Source organism: Capricornis sumatraensis, chromosome 1 (assembly GCF_032405125.1).
Source record: "Capricornis sumatraensis isolate serow.1 chromosome 1, serow.2, whole genome shotgun sequence".
NCBI lineage: Eukaryota > Metazoa > Chordata > Mammalia > Artiodactyla > Bovidae > Capricornis > Capricornis sumatraensis.
The window spans coordinates 228,186,265-228,211,526 of record NC_091069.1 but is presented as its reverse complement, the minus strand read 5'-3'; the positions used below and the strand labels follow the sequence as shown (position 1 = coordinate 228,211,526).

At 38.8% G+C, this 25,262-nt stretch overlaps 1 pseudogene; it reads right to left on the bottom strand.

Moving 5' to 3' along the window:
* Positions 1-25,262, bottom strand: part of LOC138076847 (phospholipid scramblase 4-like) — a 35,632-nt pseudogene that overhangs the window by 9,340 nt on the left and 1,030 nt on the right.

Sequence of the window (25,262 nt, the reverse complement as noted above, 5' to 3'; positions counted from 1 at the left end):
GTAATAGGTTTATAATACTTTTCATACAAATAACACATAAAAAAACACAAAAACAAAGAACACATTTTAATCTTACAGTACAGTACCTCAAAAAGTACAGTAGTCAGTACAACATTTGGGGTATAGGGGCTGCCATCATGTGAACAGGCAAGAAGAGTTACTAACTGGAGGGGGGGAGAAGAGATGGGAGATGGCAGAGTTGAAGGATGATTAGCACAGGAGATGGAGGGCAAGCTACAATTTCACTCATACTTGATGTTGGGAGCTCAGGTTCTGTTTCCCTCCAAGAACCAGATACACGTTCGCATCTTTGAAAGTTCATAACATGAAGGTTTGCATGTAGGGTACTTATTGTGTTCCCAAACAACACAGCCATGTACTCTCAACAGCTCTGTCAGGATAAAGATAACATGTTTCTCACTCCTGTTTTCTCAATTGATTATAAAGTGACCTCTTAAAAAATGAAAAAAATATGAACACATTCTCTCTTAGAATGTTGTAAATCTATGAGTGAAGAAAATGGCACAGTCTCTCCCTGATATCCATTTCCAGGCAGGGGCTATAGCCATATCACAAACAAACGGCATGGATTACATGTAGACAGAAATACACAAAGACAAACAGAACAGAAAGAAATATACAAACAAAGAAAACATAACAAAAAATGCAAATGTTAAAACTAATGAAAAAATAAAAATAAACTCATGGAAATATTGTAGCAGTACCCAGAATAATTTCCATAGCTGACTGAGTCTGCTAGACCTCTGAATGAAATATTCTCCCACCCCAGGCATGTCTTCTGTCAGGCTGGCAGGAAGGCTGGATTATATCTGGACAGACTGTATCTGACTGCCCATTAAATATACTTCCCTTCTCCTAATCAAGGTAGTGATTTGCTTCTGTCTGTGCTCATCTGATATTGTGCCACCAATAATTAAATTACCTCAGTGCAAGTAAATCTGTCAAATGCTAAATATCCTTTTACCAAAAAAATCTAAAAGCAGTTATATTAATAAAAAAATTAAACTCAGATGTGAATGGTAGCCATGAAAGTAAAGATACATTTATTGACATTTAAAATAAAATAAACCTCTATGTAATCTATGACATAGACACTTTTAAAGTGTTTATTTCTGCAACAGATTAATTTGGTTCTTCCACCATAGTTAGAGGACTGCTGTGAGATGAGTCTGGATGACTGAAATGGGCCTTGTGTGCACGAGTTTAAAATAGTTTAGAATTAATTTAGAATAATTAATAATTAAAATGTCACTGTTATGAAAGTACCTTGAAATGTTTTAAATCAAATTTCTGGTGTGACTGCCAGAATACTGGACAAAAAAGGGGGATGTGTAATCACAGTTCTGGTTCTAGTACTAATTTCTGGCACTAATTTGGATACATGAACTAGGCTTTTCCAGCTTTCTCACTTGTACATTAGAATGTAGAGCAGATAGTTCTTCCTGTTTCTTCTAACTCTAAAATCCTTTGTTTCTATTTATTAAAATGTACTGATTAGACCTGGCATAATTCTGGTTAAGAAAATGAGTATATTTTAGTAAAGAAAGCTATGAGCTAGTGCTGCCCCCTTTTGTAGGCTTGTTTTATTCAGTTTTATGGTGGAGAGGGCAGAAACAGCTGGGAGGAGCAATTAAAATTAATTTAAAAAACTAGATAAATATTTTGTCATTTTAATTATTCTCACTGGCATCCCTCATCTGCCTATCCTTGCATAAGCAAGAGTCTAAAATTTGTTTATTTTCTAACTCTGTTTTGCTTGTTTTTAGCAAAAAAATAAAAGAGTAAATAATGTTCAATGACTGTTAGTGAAAATAACTGAGCAAACATGCTCTTGAAATTTTCAGAAGAAACATGGTTTCATCAATTTTTCCAAGATAAATTTTTCTGTATCCTGGATCATAAGACAGTTGCTCCTATATTAACTGAATGATGTTTTACATAATAAACAATAGTGGAAACAAACATTTTCAGACAATTGGAAATTCTGTATGAATGCCATCTGACAAAACATTGCATATGTTATCTTAAACAGAAAACAAAGGACTATCTTTTTTAGTCACTGCAAACAATTAATAATTCACAAGGAGAAAATTATTTTAATTGTTATGTTGATGTCTGAGCACTCTGCCTATGTTCTTGGCACTAACAAACCATGTCATTTCCATTTCTGGAATGTTCAAAGTAGATAATGTGAAAATCTAAACTAAGTACAGTTGACTCCTGAACAATGTGGGCAGTGGGAATCAGAAATCCACATATAACTTTAGAGTTCTGCATCTGTGGATTCAACCAAGTGTGGATCATGTGGCATTGTGCTACATATTTACTGAAAAAAATTGCATACAAGTGGACCTGCAGTTCAAACCCTTGTTCTAGGGAAAACTGCATAATTAAAACCTATTTCCATACAAAGCCAAACTCCAAGGAAATTTACAGAAATCTGTGCAGCTGAAAGTAAGGAAAAATTTGAAAATTCTATGTATTACACAGGCATTTTCTTTGGCTGCTAAGAGTTGCCAATTTCTGATTTGATTTCACTAATTGTGGCAAGGCAGTGGGCCTGAGCATTAAATGTATTGTATTAAAGACCCTCCCAATAACATGGGAACCCTCTAAGGGACACAATCCAGTATAAAAGAGAAACCAGGGAAAAAAAACTGGCAAATGAGGATTAATAAAAAGCTTGACTGCACTAGCCTGTGTTGGAGGTAGGGAGAAAACTGTCCATTGAGAATTCATAATCAAGATTTGTACTTGTTTAGGGTTTCACATTTAAAACATATACAGGACCTGGGAAGCACCAAACTGACAGAATAACATAAAAAGTGGTCTTCAGTTGGTTGCACCACTGGGACACCAGAGGAAGGAAAAACACCCTCAGACAAGACCTCCTTAGAGCCTCATGGGCTTCCCAGTTATAATCCTAAAATTTAAAAAATACATGAGGCAACATGCCACCATTTATCCTGTTTCTCTTCCTCTGTGTTAACACAGAAAGAAACCAGAGATCACACAGAGATGAAAGAGGCACACGGCACAGTGGTTTAAGGTATAGTCTCTGCAGTTACCTTCGATAGTGGCTTTTGGATACCTATGTAACTAGATGGCTTTGCACAAGATAACTAACCATAGTTTTCCATCTCTAAAATGGGAATCATCATAGTAACTTATCTAACATATAAGAAGTCAATGAGTTACTACACAGAAAGTAGTTAGAACCAGAAGCATGCATATAATACAAAAACACTAAAAAGAAATAGCTGCCCCTATCATCGTTAGCATCACAGTTAGCATCTTTGCTATTATAAGTAATTGGTTACATTATCCACCTATTTCATGATTAGGATTTTTTTCCTCAAAATCTACCCAGATGCATATAAGTCTGGGCTGCATTTAATTTTAAGGTAAACCTAGAAATTATATATAACAAAGTTATTTGATTTCACATGACTGGTCCTTTGTTGATATCAGCAGTAGAACTAAGAACCATGGGAAAATGTAGCAGGCAACTATTCAGCTATTTAATTATATGTGTCTAAAACTTAATTTTAGATTTTATTTTTTTAAACTCACTTATATATAGGTTTCCAATGTAAATCATTTGCCTTATAATGTGTTATGTTACTGTACGTATATTTTGATTTCTTAGAATCCAAGAACTGTTACATGGATAGATGCTCTAAGATACACACTTGGTTGGGTAAACAGAATATAGCTTTGATCTCAAGAGTAGATGTACCATGGTCATTACAGCCCTAGACCTCTCCCTCCCCCACCACACATTCCAGGGGCACTGACCACCAGCCTACTGTAGGGGACTGGGAAAACAGAGTTAAGGCAGCAGGCTGCCTCATCAAGTTTTCTGTTGGAACTTTGAACTTATGAGCTCACTAAGCTTTTGTATCAGCTAAATTCTGCCTGTTCTGCAACCCTCTCTTCCAGGACTTTGCAAGTCTCTCCCTTTATTTCCAACTCTTTTCATTACAATTCCATTTGAAGGAAGAGATTCCTCAGTACTCCCATCTGCCTACTATGAACCCCTGAAAAATTTTAGATTTATCTCTAAAAAATAGAAGTAATTGATACTTGTCTCCTGACATGGTCTGGAAAAGATTAATTTGCATTCATTTTATATTAGAAACTCTTGGGAAACTTCATATCTAGTTATATATTTAATTCGTTTACATTTGCTGAGGGATATACTACTGTTTTATTTTTGATTCCCCTTAAATACCCAGCCATGTCTTACAAATAATGGGACTTTTATTCATTCAGCATTCACTGAACATTTCAGATGTACTAGAGACTGTTCCTGGCTTCAGTGTAGGTTAATGAATAACTCAGATTTTACTGACTGACCTTTTCAACTGAATCATGTCACAAGTCATGTACCTACTGAGTGTGGCAGAGACAGGAGGTGTCCTAGTTCTCACATTTATTCCCTTCCCAGCACTCTGTACCATTATTCCCCATCAGAAAGAATAACACTTTCACGAACTCAAAAGTGACAGACTTACAATGAGGAAGGAAGCTCCAAAAACCATGGCTTTCATCATCGCATCCAGGTCTAATGGGAAGTGAATTTCAAAGTGGTCAGCATTGCTCACTGCTGATAACACATCATTCCACTTCCGAGTAATACTGCCCATGCTACATATGCCATCAAGTAATCTTACCTAGAAAGACAAGAATGAAACTTTGTGATGATCGAAAAGTGTTAAAATACATGTTTTAATTTTCTAATTAGAAACAATTTATATTGAGAGAGCATAAAAACAGTTCAGGAAAAGGACTTAGAACTTAATGTAATTTCAACTGAGGAAATTATAGTTAAGAAGGGTTATATACTATGCAACTAGTTAAGAGCCAAAAATTAAAAACAGAACTACCATATTACCCAGCAATCACATTGCTGCTGCTGCTAAGTCGCTTCCATCATGTCTGACTCTGTGCGACTCCACAGACAGCAGCCCACCAGGCTCCCCCGTCCCTGGGATTCTCCAGCCAAGAACACTTGAATGGGTTGCCATTTCCTTCTCCAATGCATTAAAGTGAAAGTTAAGTCACTCAGCTGTGTCTGACTCTGTGTGACCCCATGGACTGCAGCCTACCAGGCTCCTCCGTCCATGGGATTTTCCAGGTAAGGGTACTGGAGTGGGGTGCCATAGCCTTCTTCAATCAATCACACTACTGGGCATATATCCTGAGGAAACCATAATTCAAAAAGATACATGCACCTCAGTGTTCATTGCAGCACTATTTACAACAGCCAAGTTATGGAAGCAACCTAAATGTCCATCTACAGATGAATGGATAAAGAAAACATAGTACATGTATACAATAGAGTATTACTCGGCTTCTTGTTACAGTGGTTTCTCCCATTGTGGAGCACAGGCTCTAGGTGAAAGGATCATTTGCAGTAGTGTGAATGAACCCAGAGTTGGCCATACTGAGTGAATAATTCAGAAAGAGTAAAACAAATATCATATATTAACACATACATATATATAATCTAAAATAATGATACAGAGGAACCTATTTGCAGGGCAAGAATAGAGGGGCAAATGTAGAGAATGGACTAAGTCTTAAAATTATCAGGCTGATGCTCTTTCTTCATCTTTAAATGAAGCATTAAGGGGAACTTGTGTCATTAGGTATGATTTGAATTAATTACTAAATTCTTCTCAATATAGCAAAAGATTAGGACTGGGGATTGGGAGGATTCTCCTCCAGCTTAGCCAGCAACATGAAAAAGCAAGGAGGTATGGTACTGTGCACTTCATAAAAATCCATATTCTCACAACCTTTTGTAGGTTAAACTCACTGTCTTTAAGGTATCCTAGGACACCAAAGGACTTCTGCTTCTAAAAGGGAGACCCAGGCACTTACTATACGGTGAATATGTTAATGTCACTTGCTCATGGGAATAATATACTCCATCCTTTCCACTCTTCAGCTCAGCCACATTTTCTCCTTGCTACAGTAACGTTTGTCTTTTTTAATCAGATAAGCAATGCCGGATAATATGGTGAAATAAATATGGGAAAAATTGAAAAGTTTACTGGATAAACATGATGAACTTAGATGGATTGTCAAGCATTCAGAAAGGAATCTTTAAAAAGTCCTGAAAATATTTCTATAAATTTCTTTTGTCAAATCTTACTGTTAGGTAATAAGAAATTTCTCGTAGACACTGAAAGGCATTTTTTTTTAATGAAAAAATGCTATAGTATGACTTGTTATAAGTTCTGTTTGTATTAAAAATTATATTAGGTTAGGCTATCTCTCAACATTTTTTATATTTTTAGTGAGTTATTACTCTTTGTACCTTTATCAACTGCTGAAATCATAAAAAAAAGACCTCCCATTTTGGGAAAAGATGATAGAACCAATGAGCAATCTTTGAAAATGCTTTGATGTCAGCTGGGTAATTAACTCTTTCATTATACTACTATATTTTATTTATTTTTTAAAGCTTTTAAAATCTTTATTTCTTGGTTGCACTGGTTGCTGCACATGGGCTTTCTCTAATTGAGGTGAGCAGGGGCTACTCTTTGTCACGGTGCTCAGGCTTCTCGTTACAGTGGCTTCTCCTGTTGCAGAGCACAGGCTCTAGGTGTGTAGGCTTCAGGAATTGTGGCACGTGGGCTCAGCAGTTGTGGCTCGCAGGCCCTAGAGCAAGGCTCAGAGTTGTGGCACTTGGGCTTAGTTGCTCTACAGCATGTGGAGTCTTCCTGGACCAGGGATAGAACCAGTGTCCCTGCACTGGCAGGTGGATTCCTATCCACTGTACCAGGAAAGTCCTATATTCATTTTATGAGTGATATTATAAACCTCAATTCACTTATATGTGAAAGTGGACTGAAACAAGATCATTCAGAGGCTGATCTGCCCACATAGAGAAATTCTAAATACATTATTTTGACATTGCTGCTGCTAAGTCGCTTCAATTGTGTCTGACTCTGTGTGACCACATAGATGGCAGCCCACCAGGCTCCCCCGTCCCTGGGATTCTCCAGGCAAGAACACTGGAGTGGGTTGTCATTTCCTTCTCCAATGCATGAAAGTGAAAAGTGAAAGTGAAGTTGCTCAGTCGTGTCCGACTCTTCGTGACCCCATGGACTGCAGCCTACCAGGCTCCTCCGTCCATGGGATTTTCCAGGCAAGAGTACTGGAGTGGGTTGCCATTGCCTTCTCCAATTTTGACATTCAGTTCAGTTCAGTCACTCAGTCGTGTCTGACTCTTTGCGACCCCATGAATAGCAGCACGCCAGGCCTTCCTGTCCATCACCAACTCCCGGAGTTCACTCAGATTCAATCTGTCCATCAAGTCAGTGATGCCATCTAGCCATCACATCCTCTGTTGTCCCCTTCTCCTCCTGACCCCAATCCCTCCCAGCATCAAAGTCTTTTCCAATGAGTCAATGCTTTGCATGAGGTGGCCAAAGTACTGGAGTTTCAGCTTTAGCATCATTCCTTCCAAAGAAATCCCAGGGCTGATCTCCTTCAGAATGGACTGGTTGGATCTCCTTGCAGTCCAAGGGACTCTCAAGAGTCTTCTCCAACATCACAGTTCAAAAGCATCAATTCTTCGGCGCCCAGACTTTTTCACAGTCCAACTCTTACATCAATACATGACTACTGGAAAAACCATAGCCTTGATTAGACGGACCTCAGTCGGCAAAGTAATGTCTCTGCTTTTGAATATGCTATCTAGGTTGGTCATAACTTTTCTTCCAAGGAGTAAGCGTCTTTGAATTTCATGGCTGCAATCACCATCTGCAGTGATTTTGGAGCCCAAAAAATAAAATCTGACACTGTTTCCACTGTTTCCCCATCTATTTCCCATGAAGTGATGGGACCAGATGCCATGATCTTCGTTTTCTGAATGCTGAGCTTTAAGCCAAGTTTTTCACTCTCCTCTTTTACTTTCATCAAGAGGCTTTTTAGTTCCTCTTCACTTTCTGCCATAAGGGTTAGGTTACCTCAAAAATAGAATGAACCACAGCCATAGGTAGAATATGGCCCAAGCACTCCCATCATATCTTCTTTCTTCTCATTTTGGAGGCTCTACACCACCCTGCACAGGTTCCAGCTACAAAGCCAGTGGTGACACCAAGAGGACACTGCACCTCCAGCTGCCAATGAAGCAGAGACGGAGGTGAAGATGCTATATTTATACACACACACACACCACTAGATATGTTCTTAACTTATTCAAGGACTAGGGAAACTATTGTTGGGAGAGATAACCCTTCATGGTTCTCTGGTACTTCACTCTTAACACTTCAAGGATATCTTTGCAGAAAGAAACTTTGAAGGATGGGGCTATGTTTTCCTTCAGGACACAGAGGAGGCTGACTACTGCTTGCTATAAAACAGGCAGCTCCCTTTCTAATTCTATGGTGGATGTGGTTATAAAAGGGGATATTTGTGGTGATGGAACTGTTCAGTATCTGTATTGTGGTGAATACAGGAATCTATACAGGTGATAAAATTTCATAGAACTAAACACACATACACATATAACACAAATATAAGTGGAGAAATCAGAAAAAAAAAACTATCATGGGATAAATGTTCCATAAATTGAGTAAGTCTGTAATTTTAATTAGCTTTACTACATCACTGCCGCGGCCAGCACAAGCAAGAGTTGCACCTGCACAGGGAGAGAACGGAGCGTCCCTGCTAAGAAAAATAAGAGAGACAAAAGATGGGGTTGAGAGGATCAGACCACAAATGGCTGATGCCTTTCTTTATTAGGCTATAGTATTTATAGGATAATGTACATGACTTAAGACATGTACAGGATTATTTTTTAACTTCAGGATACAATCACTAGACCCTTACCATTGTATACAGAGTATAATAAATAATCTATCTTCTATGACATGTTGCAGGACACCCTGACCTTAAGGGCTGTAAAAACTCTTCAAGGGTGGCGGGACAGGGAGCTTAGGAACAATGCCTAAAGCTCTGCATACCTGCCGAGCAGCTCCCAAGACTTAACCCTTCACGGGCAGTCCCCCGCAGCTCCCCTCTCTTTATTTTTTAAAAGCTCCATAAGGTGTCGGTGTTGCAACATGTTTTTATGTATCAGAATTTTCATGTGTAAGAATTCTTTAACAATACTACGAATAAAACAAGGAGCCAAACAAATCATGATAAGCACAACAATCAAAACCGCGCCCACAGCAATTATGCTTCGCCACAGTGAATGCAAGCTAGGGAAGTTAGAAAATAAATTTTGTAAAAAATTGTCAACAGTATCAGCTATGTTTAGAGTAGCTTTAGGAGAATTTTCAATATTAAGAATTTCATTATGTAATTGTAATAGGTCTAGAGAAACATTAGTATTAAACCAAATCCCTTGTAGATGTTTTTTCACCTTATCCCACGGAAAGTCAGATGCATTATAAGCCTTTTTTGTAACACAAATCCATTTGTAATTAGCATGACATTGAATTTTCATGCGAAAGCTAATGCTCTGAACTTGTTCTCCTAGAACTCTAACCACATCATATAAAGCTGATAATCTATCTTCTATTTTTCTATCTATATCTTCTTGTGTTCCCATTACTTTAGTAACGTTATATGACAAGGAATCTACAGTATGAGCAGCTTGAATGGATTGTGCCAGAGATACAGAAGCGGTAACAGCAGTTGCTATAAGGGTGATTAAAGATACTATACCCAGAACAATCAGGCTCACACTTCTTTTAGTGCGGTTAAGAGCTGTGTTAATGCGTTGTAGCAATTCTAAAGCAGTCTCGTCATACCAAGCTTCAGTTATTTCAACTGGTAACATTACAAAAGCAGGTTGTTTTACTATTATAACTTGTTCTCCTTTTGCAACACCTCTTATGCAATTAGTAAGTATGCAATTAGAACAATTTAAATGATAAATATTCAATGACAATGTTATTTCCACATGGCCTTGTATCAACATAAATGGGTAAGGGACACAAGCTCGGGGATATAAAAACCCCGTAACTCCTACATTACCATATTTACTCCCACTGATATTGGGTTGTAAATATAGACTATTGCCATGACCAAAAGCAGCCAAAAGTTTCCACAGTTCTGTTTGATATATGTGAGCAGTGTTTACAGAGAGAATGGGTGGATGCTGTCCTCGATATTCAGGAAAATCAGGTTTTTCCCCAGGTGCCCAATCCCATAAAAAGGTGGTATTGGCATTGTTGATGTTGTACACTGACGCAACCCGGGCTCGACATAAAGTCCAAGGAGTGTCTATTCCTATGCGGATGCTTAGATGTTTGCCACAAAACGGAATGTCGAGAGGTCCAGTTCCGTCACGGTGCGATCTTTTTCCGGTTTTTTCATCAATGCCAGAAATAGTCACTCGAGGATAGGATATATCAGCTGACACCTGTATACAGTGAGGATGCTGTAATTGATAAGAAAAGCACATAGGATATTGAGTAGGAAGACCATAAAAGGAGATATTGGCTTGCTGAGGGGAAATATGAGTGTCTGATTTTTTTCCTAAAAGACTTGTGTCATTGACATAGACAGGTACTATTTCTTTATCCCAGCCCAATGATTGAATCATAGGCGGGTCTCCCCCCGAAAGACAAGCTCTAGCTATTTGTTTCTAATCATTTGGGGGTAGATTTTGAGTACCCAAATTTTTTATCATAGCAACAGTGAATGGAGCGGTAGGACCGTATTGTGAGCAAGCAATCTTTAACTCTTTCAATTGCTTGAAAGGCAGCGCTTCATAGAAATGCTGGTTGTTATGTTCAAAGACAGGAAAAGCAAGAGAAAAATCGGAGACAACCTCACCAAGTCGTTGTGCTTGTCTCAATGCCTTTTGTAGCGGAGACACATTTTCAGATGGCGGAGGAGGAGGCCCCGGAGGGGGATCGAGACCAGCAACAACGGAAGGAGCATAGGCAGGGGGAAGAGGTGGAGCAGAAGGAGATTTTGAGTTGTTACCAGGAAGCCCAACCCCTGAGTTCTGTAAAGCAACAGTGAGATTTTTTAAACATTCAACCAAATCATCTTTAGATGTTGACGCCCCCTTTTCTTGTGCCAAAAAACCCCAATCTTCTTGATGGTATTTAGCAGCCTCTTCGTCTAATTCCGCCTCATCTGTGAAGGAAAGTGAATCATCATTATCCGGCGGACGCGATAAGTTACAAAACGGAGGGTCACCTTTAATTCCCTCAGGAACAGCATACTTGGGCTCCGAATCAGGAACATGAAGAGGATTTTCTTCCTGTTTTAATAAATTTCCTAAACGTTTTAATTCATCATTATCAAAGTCCAGGCAATCACGAATTAGTGTCCAAAAGGATAAAGTTTCTACAGGAACCTTTTCAGGGCCATGTAAAGTATAATGAGTCCGAATTTGTTCCCCTACCTTTTTCCACGTCTCTAAACTTACTGTGCCTTCTCTGGGGAACCAAGGGCAAACTTCCTCAATAAATGAAAGAAAATTGATTAATTTAGGTTTGGAAATAGTAATTCCCTGGTGTTTTTAACATTACAGATAACATATGTGCAAACAATTGACGACTATGCGTCTGTCCCATATTTATACTCTCAACTATATACCTTACTACTCCTCCTTAATTTAAATCACTTGTATACTTATATACTCATGCTTTTCAGCTTAATAAGAGTAGTGGCGAGGAAAACTGTCGAACAGCCCCACGTTGGGCGCCACCTGCCACGGCCAGCACAAGCAAGAGTTGCACCTGCACAGGGAGAGAACGGAGCGTCCCCGCTAAGAAAAATAAGAGAGACAAAAGATGGGGTTGAGAGGATCAGACCAAAATTGGCTGATGCCTTTCTTTATTAGGCTATAGTATTTATAGGATAATGTACGTGACTTAAGACATGTACAGGATTATTTTTTAACTTCAGGATACAATCACTAGACCCTTACCATTGTATACAGAGTATAATAAGTAATCTATCTTCTATGACATGTTGCAGGACACCCTGACCTTAAGGGCTGTAAAAACTCTTCAAGGGTGGCGGGACAGGGAGCTTAGGAACAATGCCTAAGGCTCTGCATACCTGCCGAGCAGCTCCCAAGACTTAACCCTTCACGGGCAGTCCCCCGCACATCACGTGTGTGTGTAGTCAGTTGTGCCCAACTCTTGATGACCCCCATGGACTGAAGCTCAGCAGGCTCCTCTGTCCATGGGATTTCCCAGGCAAGAATACTGGAGTGGGTTGTTATTTCCTTCTCCAAGGTATCTTCCTAGCCCAGGGATCACACTTGTATCTCCTGCATGGGTAGGTAGATTGTTTACCATGGAGCCACACTGCATCATGGCTTACTTTAATCTTGGAAGAAAACTCAAACCATGAATATGAAGAAAAATTCCTAGTATATCCAAAATAATCAAAGATTAGAAATAAAGCTTCATTCCAAATATAAGACTGTTATTACAAAAGCAGTAGTGATAAAGTATGATACTGGAAATAAATATTAATAACAATCTCCCACCAGTGTACTATGTGCCAGGTGCTGTTCACAGCAGTTAATATTTATTATTATTTAACCCTCAAAAAGATCCAAGTGATGGGTACTATTATTTTCTCTATTATATAGAAAATCAAATCACATAATCATTAAGTATCAGCATTTAGTAAATTATTAATGTAAATAAATTAACATCTAGTAAATGCTAATAAATATGTCTTTTAAAAAATCCTGTGAATATTATTGTGCCTATTTTTAAGTACAAGAACACTGGGTTCCAAAGAAGTTAAATAAACTGTAGACATTTAAGTGGGTGACATATCTGGAATTCAGAATTCTGTTGGCCTCTTTTTAAAACTGCTTTCCTTTTCTCGTAGCAAACAAACAGTTTGGAGAAGAGTTGGCTTTCCAGGTGGCGCTAGCGGCAACGATTCTGCCTACCACTGCAGGAGATGCAGGAGATGCGGGTTCGATCCCTGGGTTGGGGAGATCCCCTGGAGGAGGACATGGCAACCCATTCCAGTATGCTTGCGTGGGAAATCCCCTGGACAGAGGAGCCTGGCGGGCTACAGTCCATAGGGTCACAGAGTCAGACATGACTGAAGTGACTGAGATACACATGCACAACCAAACCATAATTCAGAATATCTGCTTTCTAGTTCAGGCACTGCCACCTGCCAAACATAACACCATCATCAGACACTTAACTCTTCTGAACCACTCTTTCTTTATCTGTAGCAAGATATGGGTGTGATGGATTGTGTAAAGTTACCTAAAATCTCTGCTAATACTAAAAGCCTAAGCGTATGTTTACCAATACCTTATCTAGGGATCCAAAGGTACCTTTAGATAAGTGTGTGACTACTGTTCTCAGTGACAGGTAAATTTCTAATTCAGTACACACAATTGATAGAACTGTGGACACTAACTAAACAATTCTAATTTGTTCTTGGCCTACCAATTATCACCGAAAAGCATGAACCCATAAGAAAATCCCTTGGTGGTTTTTCTTAGGTGAATTAATTAAATTGATTAATTAAATTTTCCCCTCCCCCAAATCTTCTTCCATACTGACTTGTCAGAGTCAGTGAGAATCCCCATCTCCATGGTTTTGGAAAGAGTACAACCATGTGGTGAATAGTTGGATCAGGAAGAAACAATGGATTAGACTTTCATTCTCTGACCTCTTGCCCAGAGGAGGGACAACAGAAACAGGTGCATTTGAAAGGTCCCTGCATTGCCATGACTTCTTGGCCCATAGAGTCAGTGACCCTGAGCACAGAGGGCCTCAGTGTCTCAGCAGCATTCTGCATAAAGTCGGCTCCATGTTCAGTTACAATGTAAACCATCTGGTCCAGGTTGTTTTCAGCATAGTATCTATAATTAGTTTCAAAGTGTGTTAGTCACTCAGTCTTGTCTGACTCTTTGTGACCCCATGGACTGTAGCCCACCAGGTTCCTCTGTCCATGGAATACTCCAGGCAAGAATACTGGAGTGGGTTGCCATTTCCTTCTCCAATTAGTTTCAAAACCTGCCATCATTAAAACACAAAATGAGAGAGCCATCTTAAATTAGAAGTAGTAAAAGTAGTCCTCAAGAAGTTATTTGTGCAACATTTGTTACAGATATAAAGAAAAACAACTTTTAAAAAATTTCATGTGAAATAAATGCAACTGATTCAAACATCAAAATATTTTATAAGAAGTATTTAGATCTTTTAGAATTTAAAACATTTATTTTAATCTCAGGGTAAAATGATTAAAATTTTTTTTCACATAAGAGTAAAGATTGAAACCATATTAAAGAAGACTGATCATGTCTTATACAATACCTATATCCAGAAAATTTGACTTATAAAAGTATTTTGATGAGATTGTATGTTGCTTCATGAATTAGTCAGCTTGTGGAAGATGATTACTATAATTGCAACTTGCAAATAGGAAAAGGACCAAGAAGAGTTAAAAACTTTATGCTATAGTCAAACAAATGTGTGGAGCTGTTGCTTTAAGGGTTGGGAATGTTTTAGTGATGAAGGACCATCTCCATGTTGACTGTTCTCATTCTTCCTATTTCCAAAGCAAGGGCCCTGGACTGAAATTCAGCAAATCAAGATTCTGCTTGTTATTTGCTAAGTCATTTTGTTTTTCTGCTCTTTTTCTCCCCTTATCTATACAAGTTAATGATAGGAGTGGAGACAAGGACTAAACAAAGAACCAGATAATATATAAGATTTGATGATTACATGATTTATAAATAAATACAATTACACAAAGATAATTCTCTTAGTTTCTAAAGGAAAGCTTTCCTCTTTGAACCACTAAAATGGATTAATCTAAAGAAGAAAGTGGCTACAAGATAATTCTGATTATAATGTTGCTGATTCAAACTTCCACCGTATTCAAGTACTGTTGAATATTGTTGAATTATACATACTTTCCAGAGGCTCAAAATGCTGAAGAACATGTATGTAGTCCAACTGTTGGGAGAGAAAAAAAGCAATTAGGAGAGAAATAAAACAATTAAGTCAGCATTAGAAAAGAAATCGATCATATATTATAGCATATTAATTGATTTTTAAAGTGTCTTTAATAATAGCATCAGGGCTTCCCTCGTGGTTCAGATGGTAAAGCATCTGCCTGCAATGCGGGAGACCCAGGTTCAATCCCCATGTTGGGAAGATCCCCCAGAGAAGGAAATGGCAACCCACTCCAGTACTCTTGCATGGAAAATTCCATGGACTGAGGCGCCTGGTAGGCTACAGTCCATGGGGTTGCAAAGAGTCGAACATGACTGAGTGACTTCACTTCACTTCACTTCACTTACTATGAATAGAATTAATTAAAAATATATTTTATCAAGTGAAATTAGCCTATTTGCACTTGATCAGATGGTTATTAGCAGAGATGACCAGATAGGAGAAACAGTTTCCTCCAGTTCTACCGTAAAAGATCAAAACATTTATCTAAAATATCAGAAAATCACCTTCCTGCTACAGTGAATGAACTGAGAAGAAGCTGTGTTGACATGGACTGCTCCCAGCTTAGTCCTGTGATCTCCACTCACTGACGCCTGACATGTCTCCCACAGACTGGAGTTGTCAGGAAGTTCATGATGGTTTAATATGGACCAGCCACAGAAAAGCCAGTTTTCTCAGTGGTTTACAGAGAGTGGATTAGCCAGTGGACTTTACGCAGGAATGTCCAATTTTAAATTATTTCACGGGTACTTCTGAGAAAATAACATAGTGACTGCCATTCATGTACACTACTAACCACCATCTTCCCGCAGCACATACTTTAATTAGGAAAAGTATGGATAGGGCAGGCAACATGTGACTAGGATCAGCGCAAAGAAAAGGGAGGTTGGGAATACCATTAGGTAAATTTTTATCTTTACTTTATTTCAGAATTACTCCCAAGATAGACATTTGACAGTTCCATTACCTATTATATTTGATTCCTTCTAAGCCTGGGATTTCTTTGGAAGGAATGATGCTAAAGCTGAAGCTCCAGCACTTTGGCCACCTCATGCAAAGAGTTGACTCACTGGAAAAGACTCTGATGCTGGGTGGGATTGGGGGCAGGAGGAGAAGGGGACGACAGAGGATGAGATGGCTGGATGGCATCACGGACTCGATGGACGTGAGTCTGAGTGAACTCCGGGAGATGGTGATGGACAGGGAGGCCTGGCGTGCTGCGATGCATGGGGTCGCAAAGAGTCAGACACGACTGAGCGAGTGAACTGAACTGAAGAGAGGAAGTCTCCTTGAGGACAGACTGATAATACCTTATACAATTTTACCATTCCTAATCTGTGAACATAGAACATTGACTGAAATGCCATAATTCTTAAATATTTGTTGAATAAGTTAATGAATTTGTTGAATAAGTTAATGAATACATTTTGAAATGAATTGAAATGATGGGTGTTTAGTCATGTGAGTGATTACATGTAGAGATAACATAATCCATGTTTAATTCAGTAGTATTTTTCCTGTGAAAACACAAAAAGGTGGTGGGAGGAGTCTGAAAATGTCTTGTAATATTTCAAAAGTGGTCATTAAAATGGTTTACCATCCCTTTAAAATATTCTAGCATCTTAAATCTAGGATTAAAAGAGAAAACATATTCACTACTTGGTAAAATGTCCACTGCTGGGCAAAATATTCTAAAGAAATGAAGCTCTTTATTGTGGGAGAAATTTACCCCATAACAAACTGTGGCTATTTAGAAGTAGTTATTTGAGGATTTATTGGAGTTGCTGGCAAACTTAAGTCTCAGACACCAAATAATCCTGCTATGCTAGACAGAATTCCACTAACAGGTTTTGAAAAGGATCTACATATCTTCCATATGACATTTCAAAGATCTAAGGAAAATACAGAACAATGATTGTGTGTGTGCCTTCCACTCACAACCTAGGAGGCACTTTAACTAAACAGCATCAATATAGTTCTCATTTATTCTGTACTTCCTGTGTTCCAGGAATTATATTACATGTCAGGAATTCTCATAATGCCGGGTAGGGCAAGGATAGATAGTACTGTTTTATAAATGAAGGAATTAAAATATCAACAAGTTAAGAAGTGTGTTAAAGGTTGCAGAGCTTGTAGGGGATAAAGTCAGAATTAAAAACCATATTGTCTGGCTCCAAAGCCTTTTTTTTTTTTTTTTTCTGGTTTTGTTTTTTAACTGAAACCATTTCTGAAAGGGAAAAGTGAATCGATAGTATCTGTCAAGGTAACAGAAAAAGTTGAACAACTTTTTTGAACTTAAGTAATTTTAAAGTTGTACAATTTTATTTCTTTATTATGCATTATAATTTTTATTTTTTATTTTTTTAAAAAAAATTATTTATTTTAATTGGAGGCTAATTACAATATTGTGGTGGTTTTTGCCATATATTGACATGAATCTGTACAATTTTAAAGGGACCATTTAAAGGGAAATGGTCTAGGAGACCCTAGGCTTGCAAGGACAAATTCCTCTATTAGTGTGTGAGTAGAGAAGTGATTTTCCAAAATGTATTACCTATAAACATTCTATAAAAGGGTTTACTCTAGCAGTTTAATGGATTTTATGTGTATTTATAGTTGTTTTACAAAGAGAAAATTTAATAAAATTTTTGTGTTAAATTTCAGTTTCCTAATACAACTGTATTGAATTTCACACATTGTTTCTATAGCATTGTATCAATAGTTTGCAGTGCATAAGATTAACAATATATAGAATTGCCAAAAGGAACTGGGCAACCTCAAGGAATATTTTATTGACTATATTGGGAGACAAGTATTAAATTATAGTCTTTTGCTCACAATGAACTTCAGAACCCCTGGCATCCAAAACCAAATGGGCCAAGATTACAGAAGGTTTTCCACTAACAACTTTATCTTAAAGTACAATTTTTGCATGTCCACCATTTTGTTCACCAAACCTGCCTATCCCCAAATTTCTGATCAGGGTTTCAGGGTGGTTCTACAATTTTTATGTAGAAGGGGTTGAGGAGATCACCATTTTGTGGGAAGGGGAGTCTTATGGACTTGATTAGAAGCTATGTGTGCTTGGTTGCTGTTGTTTAGCCTCTCAGTCACGTCCAACTCTTTGTGACCCCATGGACTGTAGCTCCCCAAGCTCCTCATCCATGAGGTTCTCCAGATAAGAATACTGGAGTGGGTTGCCATTTCTTTCTCCAGGGGATCTCCCCTATCCAATGATTGAACCTCCATCTCCTGCACTGGCAGGTGGACTCTTTACAACTGAGTTACCAGGGAAGCCCATATATGCTTGGTAATCACCTTATTTTTTTACTAAGGTATTAGGTTTTGGGTGGGGGGGCTGGAGTGGCTAATGAATTATGAGTGGTGAGGGAAAGCAAGGGGTCAAGCCACTTGATGATTTGGCTATTAAGGGTCTGTTTCTTTCACATCACCTTTCCTCATGTTCACTTAGTTCCTAGTAAATGACACCCCAGCTTGCATCTACCATAGCATTTTTCTATTCCTACTTCTGTTTTTCTAATTCTCTACAAGAGGCCACCTTGAGTATCTTACAGTTCAACCTACTCTGTTTATGAAAACCACACTCTTCCCACTAAAAGAATCCCTATCCTCTACATTTCTTAAATTTGTACCACCACTTTTAAAGTCTCAGAAATTAGACACCTGTTATCACTAACCTTTATCCACCCTCTACAACTTTTCATTTCTTCTTGTTGGATCTCCCAGATCATATTTCATAAGGAAACAATTTAAGTATTCCAGACCAGGAGGACAGTTCAGCATAGGAGCTGGCTCTGGCATCCAAGTTGTTGGAGCAGACTTACTTGGTGAAGGGTACCAGCCACGTTGGCACTGTATAGGATGGGTGCCACCAGTTAGCAGGTATGAAGGGAGGGTCCTGAGTTGCTGTAGGCTGTAGTATCCCACAGGCAAGTCTCCTGGGGTGTATGCAGGTGAAGGGACAGTTGTTTACATGTAGTGAAAACTAATATATTGAGACTTAGCATTAATTTTTATATGAAGATTACATGAGTCACGTGACAGGTTCTTAACAATGAGAAGAAGTGCCATTTTCTACGGGAAGGGGCATGTACCAAAAATGTAGTGGGAGGATTTCCAGATTATTAACTCATTTAATATTCTTATACCTATGAGATAATTATGCCCAGTTCACAAGTACAAAAACTAAGGTTGAGGAGATTAAGTAATGTGTTACCCTCTCTATGCCTATCACATAAAGCTAGTTAACACAGGGTCTGGCATAAAATTACCATGATGCAAATTTCTACTTTTATATTCTTTACCATTATTGTTCAAGTTCACGTAAGTGGTAACACTGAGATTTGAAGTCATTTGCTAGTTTCAAAGGGATGATTTAGACTGCTGCATTGTCTGTGAATTTGTCACCTGTTTATACCCTCATCATCTGGTTCTCACAAGCTTTCCTCCAACCAAGGATCAGTTAAATTTTAACTCTGTCAATATAAAAAAGATCACAGTCAAGGAAACCAGATTTCCTTAAAGAGACATGATGTTTAAGAAGATAAGCACTCAAAATCATGAATTAATAAATAAGAGGGTATAACTAATGGGTGACTTCAGATTTTGTTTTTCTTTTACTAAATGTCTCTTAAAAGCAGCAGGGATATCATCTCCTTTTATCTCTGCCTTCTCCAGCCAGGATGGTATCAGTACAGGCCTAACAGGGAGCTTGAACTCCTGCCAGCAGTAACAAGGAGCACTTCACCTCCACCTGTGCAAAAGGAAGGCTCCCCATAAGGAAGCAGGATCCCCTGACATTTAATGAAGAAGCATGGGTAACTTTCCACAAACATTTCACAATGACTGCTTAAAATATGAAGATTACCAGCATTTAGACATGAGACTGTCCATTCTGCTGGGAAGAATCTATAGTTCTTGAAAAAAATAAGATCTAAGTATTTTTATCCCCAAATTTGTTTCATTTTACTTTCTTAGATTTAAACTAGTTTATTGGTTTATTTATGTAAGTAATTGGGCTTTGGTCCACTACTGCTTAGGCGGCTTCCCTGGTGGTGCAGAGGTTAAAGCGTCTGCCTACAATGTGGGAGACCTGGGTTCGATCCCTGGGTCGGAAAGATCCCCTGGAAAAGGAAATGGCAACCCACTCCAGTATTCTTGCCTGGACAATCCCATGGACGGAGGAGCTTGGTGGTCTACAGTCCACGGGTCGCAAAGAATCAGAGATGACTGAGCGACTTCACTTTCACTTTCCACTACTGCTGCTACTGCTGCTAAGTTGCTTCAGTCCTGTCCGGCTCTGTGCGACCCCATAGACAGCAGCCCACCAGGCTCCTCCATCCATGGGATTCTCCAGGCAAGAACACTGGAATGGGTTGCCATTTCCTTCTCCAATGCATGAAAGGGAAAAGTGAAAGTGAAGTTGCTCAGTCGTGTCTGACTTAGCGACCCCATGGACTGCAGCCTACCAGGCTCCTCTGTCCATGGGATTTTCCAGGCAAGAGTACTGGAGTGGGGTGCCACTGCCTTCTCCGGGTCCACTACTAAGGGGTATCTAATAAACTCTAAGTTATTTCTAGCTTTGGAGAGCCTTACGTGAAGCCCTGTGAGAGGGAGAACCACAGCTCTCTTTCTCTGACCTTTGAGGAAAGTCTAGAACAAAATGTAATAAACAGTCAAATCCACAAGACAAAAGGTGCTTTCCTCTTAACCCCAGCCAAAAGAGATGGTTTTTAAAAACTACTGTAGTTAAAAACAAAATAGAAGAAACCAGGTTGAATATTTTATTCTCAGGTTTTATTACAGATTTATTTTAGTTAAAATGCAACTAACTCCAAATTAACAGGAGATTCTAGCTGAGACCTGACCTATAAAACTGACTGAAGCCTTGATAACATTTGTGGGTTTTTATTTATTCTCACCTTTTTTTTTGTCAAGAATTTATTGACTGAAAATTCTAACTTAATTTCATAGTCTACTCATGGATGTATAGGTTGGGAAACAAAATTAGAACAGTAATTCTCAAATTTAGCTGTTGACATAATTCAAAAAGACACCCATACACCAATGTTCATTGCAGCACTATTTATAACAGACAGGACATGGAAGCAACCTAGATGTCCATTGATAGATGAATGTATAAAGAATTTGTGGTATATATATACAATGGAATATTACTTAGACATAAAAAGGAATGAATTTGAGCCAGTTCTAGTGAGGTGAATGAATGTTATACAAAGTGGTCTGTTATACAAACTGAAGTCAGAGAGAGAAAAACAAGTATTATATATTAATACATATTAAAAATAGTACTGATGAACCTATTTGCAGGGCCAGAATAGAGACACAGATGTAGCAAATGGACCTGTGGACACAGCAGGGGAAGAAGTGGGCGGGACAAACTCAGAGAGTAGCACTGAAACATATACATGCTGCTAAGTCACTTCAGTCGTGTCTGACTCTGTGCAACCCCATAGACGGCAGCCCACCAGGCTCCCCCGTCCCTGGGATTCTCCAGGCAAGAACACTGGAGTGGGTGGCCATTTCCTTCTCCAAACATATACATGAGCATATGTAAAATAGCTAGCTAGTGGAAAGTTGCTGTATACCACAGGGAACTCAACCTGGTGCTCTGTGACAACCTAGAGAGGTGGAGTGGGGTCTGGGGGTAGGAGGAAGGTTCAAGAGGGAGGGGACATATGTATACCTATGGCTGATTCATGTTGATGTATGGCAGAGGCCAAAACAACATTGTAAAGCAATTGTCCTCCAATTAAAAATAAAATTTAAAAATTTAGCTGTTGATAAAAATCAACAAGATAGAATGTTTTTCAAGATTTTTGTTGGAGATCCTGATTCAATATGTGGCCAGAAATCTATCATTTTTATTTTATTAAAAGAAATCCTACTGTTTTGATACACTTAGCATATATTAAACTACACTTTAAGAGATGATTAGAATTTCTTTTTCCTGAAACTTAAGATCCAACCAGATCATTCTGAAGGAGATCAACCCTGGGATTTCTTTGGAAGGAATGATGCTAAAGTTGAAGTTCCAGTACTTTGGCCACCTCATGTGAAGAGTTGACTCATTGGAAAAGACTCTGATGCTGGGTGAGATTGGGGGCAGGAGGAGAAGGGGACGACCGAGGATGAGATGGCTGGATGGTATCATGGACTTGATGGACGTGAGTCTGAGTGAACTCCGGGAGATGGTGATGGACAGGGAGGCCTGGCATTCTGCGATTCATGGGGTCGCAAAGAGTTGGACACGACTGAGTGACTGAATTGAACTGAACTGAACACATAACCTGCCATTAAAAGTGAATGTTCATAGCAACATTATTTATAGTAGCCCAAAAGTGGAAAAAGTCCAAATGTTCATGAAGAGATCAATGGATAATTAAGATGTTTATGCAACAGAATATGATTCAGCATAAAAAGGGATAATGTTCAGACACATGCCGCAACATGGATAAACCCTGACAACTATATGCTGAAAAAAGTAGGCATAAAAGGCCATCTGTGTTATGATTCCATCTATACAAAATATCCAGATTAGGCAAGACTATGGTTTTTCCAGTGGTCATGTATGGATGTGAGAGTTGGACTGTGAAGAAAGCTGACCTCCTAAGAATTGATGCTTTTGAACTGTGGTGTTGGAGAAGACTCTATAGTGTCCCTTGGACTGCAACGAGATCCAACCAGTCCATCCTAAAGGAGATCAGTCCTGGGTGTTCTTTGGAAGGAATGATGCTAAAGCTGAAACTCCAGTACTTTGGCCACCTCATGTGAAGAGCTGACTCATTGGAAAAGACTCTGATGCTGGGAGGGATTAGGGGCAGGAGAAGGGGTTGACAGAGGATGAGATGGCTGGATGGCATCACTGACTCGATGGACATGAGTTTGAGTGAACTCTGTGCATTGGTGATGGACAGGGAGGCCTGGCGTGCTGCAATTCATGGGGTCTCAAAGAGTCAGACACGACTGAGTAATTTAACTGAACTGATAAAATAAGTAAATCAGTGGTTTCCAGGAGAAGGACAAAAATGTGGAGTGATCGTTAACGGAAGGTGATGAATAAAATGAAAATGTTCTGAATTTAAATTTAAACTAGTGATGGTTGTACCACCTTGTGAACATACTAGAAACCACTGGCTTGCATACTTTTTAAGTGGTGAATTTTATGTATAGAAATTTATCTCCATTAAAAAAAGAAATTAAGATAAATCATGTTGAAAGACACTAAATATTGAGAAATGGTACTGACTGTATTATGTTGGATTGTTAATATCTGGGTTTAGAAGGGGTTGACCCAAGAATTGGGGGTTACACTGGACCAGATCCAGACAACATGCATAAACATGAGGCAGAGGGGAAAAGAGCCCTGCCATTTTCAGAAAACAATGCAGGAGCAAAGGCTGCCTGAGCTACAGAATCTCATTTCCAGAAAGTCACAGTGTCTCTGCATCATCTCACAGATGGTTATTTTTGAAACTGTAAGTTTTTGCCTCTCTTCTTGATTCTGTTACCAAGCCTCATCCAGTTGGGACTATTGTTGACTTCTCACCTTTTTCTTATTTCTTTTTGTTCCAGTAGTTCCTTCACACTGATCCTTAGAGCTGTCTTATTAGATATCAACTAGCTGTTCACAGGATATTTACTGAGCACTCATTATGCAATGGACCCTGTGCCAGAAGTTAGGAAGGTGATGAAAAAACAAACTCAAGTATCTACTTTATAGCCCTGATGGCCTGTTAAACAGCATCTGCAGATCCCCATGGTCTCTTGGATAAGATGCAAACTCCTTATCTGCACTCAAGCCCTTTCACCATCATTTCTCTGCACTTTTGCTATTTGTCCCAAATAGGCCTTTATCATGTCCCCAAGAAACCACCAGGTCTTCATGACCTTGTGCTTCTGGATATGTTTTTCTTTCTCCAAGGCTTGGTCCCTTTCCGATTTTTGGGAGGGTTGAGAAAATCATTATGATGACAACAAAACTTTACTTCCTTAGTTAGGATTTCTCTCATCACTGGCAGAATCAGCTACTCTTGTCTTCTGTGCTTCCCTGGTGGCTCAGATGGTAAAGAATCTGCCTGCAATGTGGGAAACCTGGGTTTGATCCTCAGGTTTGGAAGATCTGGAAAAAAGGTAATGGTGATCCACTCTAGTGTTATTGTCTGGGAAATCCCATGGACAAAGGAGTCTGAGGGTACTACATTCCGTGGGATTGGAAAGAGTCAGACATGACTGAATGACTAACACTTTCATTTCACTTTCATCTCTCGCAGAATCAGTTACTCTGTCTTCTGTTCCTCTATAATATTTGCTTCATATTTCCCTAATAATGTGGAGAATGCCATCAATGTTTTCACAACTTCTGACCCCAGGAGGCTATAAATTCCCTGAGGGCAGGAATTTGTTCCACTTGACAACCAGTAAACTACTTGGAATCCAGCAGGCATGCAATATTTATTGTTGAATCAAGAAACTAATCAGTTAATTAAAAGAGCAACCTTAATTTTTCGTGTCATTTTCTGTCGAAGAGAATATTTAACTTAGCAGGTATAAATTGGGAATTGTATTCTGGAGGGGCATCAGAATTTGGATCTGATGAATTTAAATGGCAGTTGTAGGCAGGAGGAACACCAGACATTAGATCCAGGAGCTCTGTTTTATTTTCCATTTCACTGACAGGTTGATCAAGGCTTGTGGTAATAGGCCTTAGAGAGAGGTAGACTACAAGGGAGAAATAAAATAATTTGATGACTGAAGATATTAAACTTTTAGTATGCTAAATAATCAGTGTATGTAATCACTACAATATATACCACTATATTTACTATAGAACATGTAAAATATATATTAAACATTAATCTATACACACAGTAATTCTTAGGCTGAACATAAATGAAAAAAGTAAAGCTGAGCAATTATACTGTACTTGTGATTTACACACTGAGTTCTCAGGCTGGTGGTTCATATGACCTGGTATTGCTCTTATTTGTATATCCAAATTCCTTCCAAGATAGTCAAAATTCTTTGTCCTCTAATGCACTGTGAAGAATTTGGCATACATGACATCAATCTGATTTTTTCCCCCATATCTTTTTTGGAAAGTAGCTGTGTCAAAGTAAGTTCAAAACAAAGCAACATATACTTAATGCTTTAAAAGGCAGTGTGCAAACATCATTCATTTAGAGGTGATTTAGTTCACTTTGCTGCTGCTGCTGCTGCTAAGTCGCTTCAGTCGTGTCCAACTCTGTGCGACCCCATAGA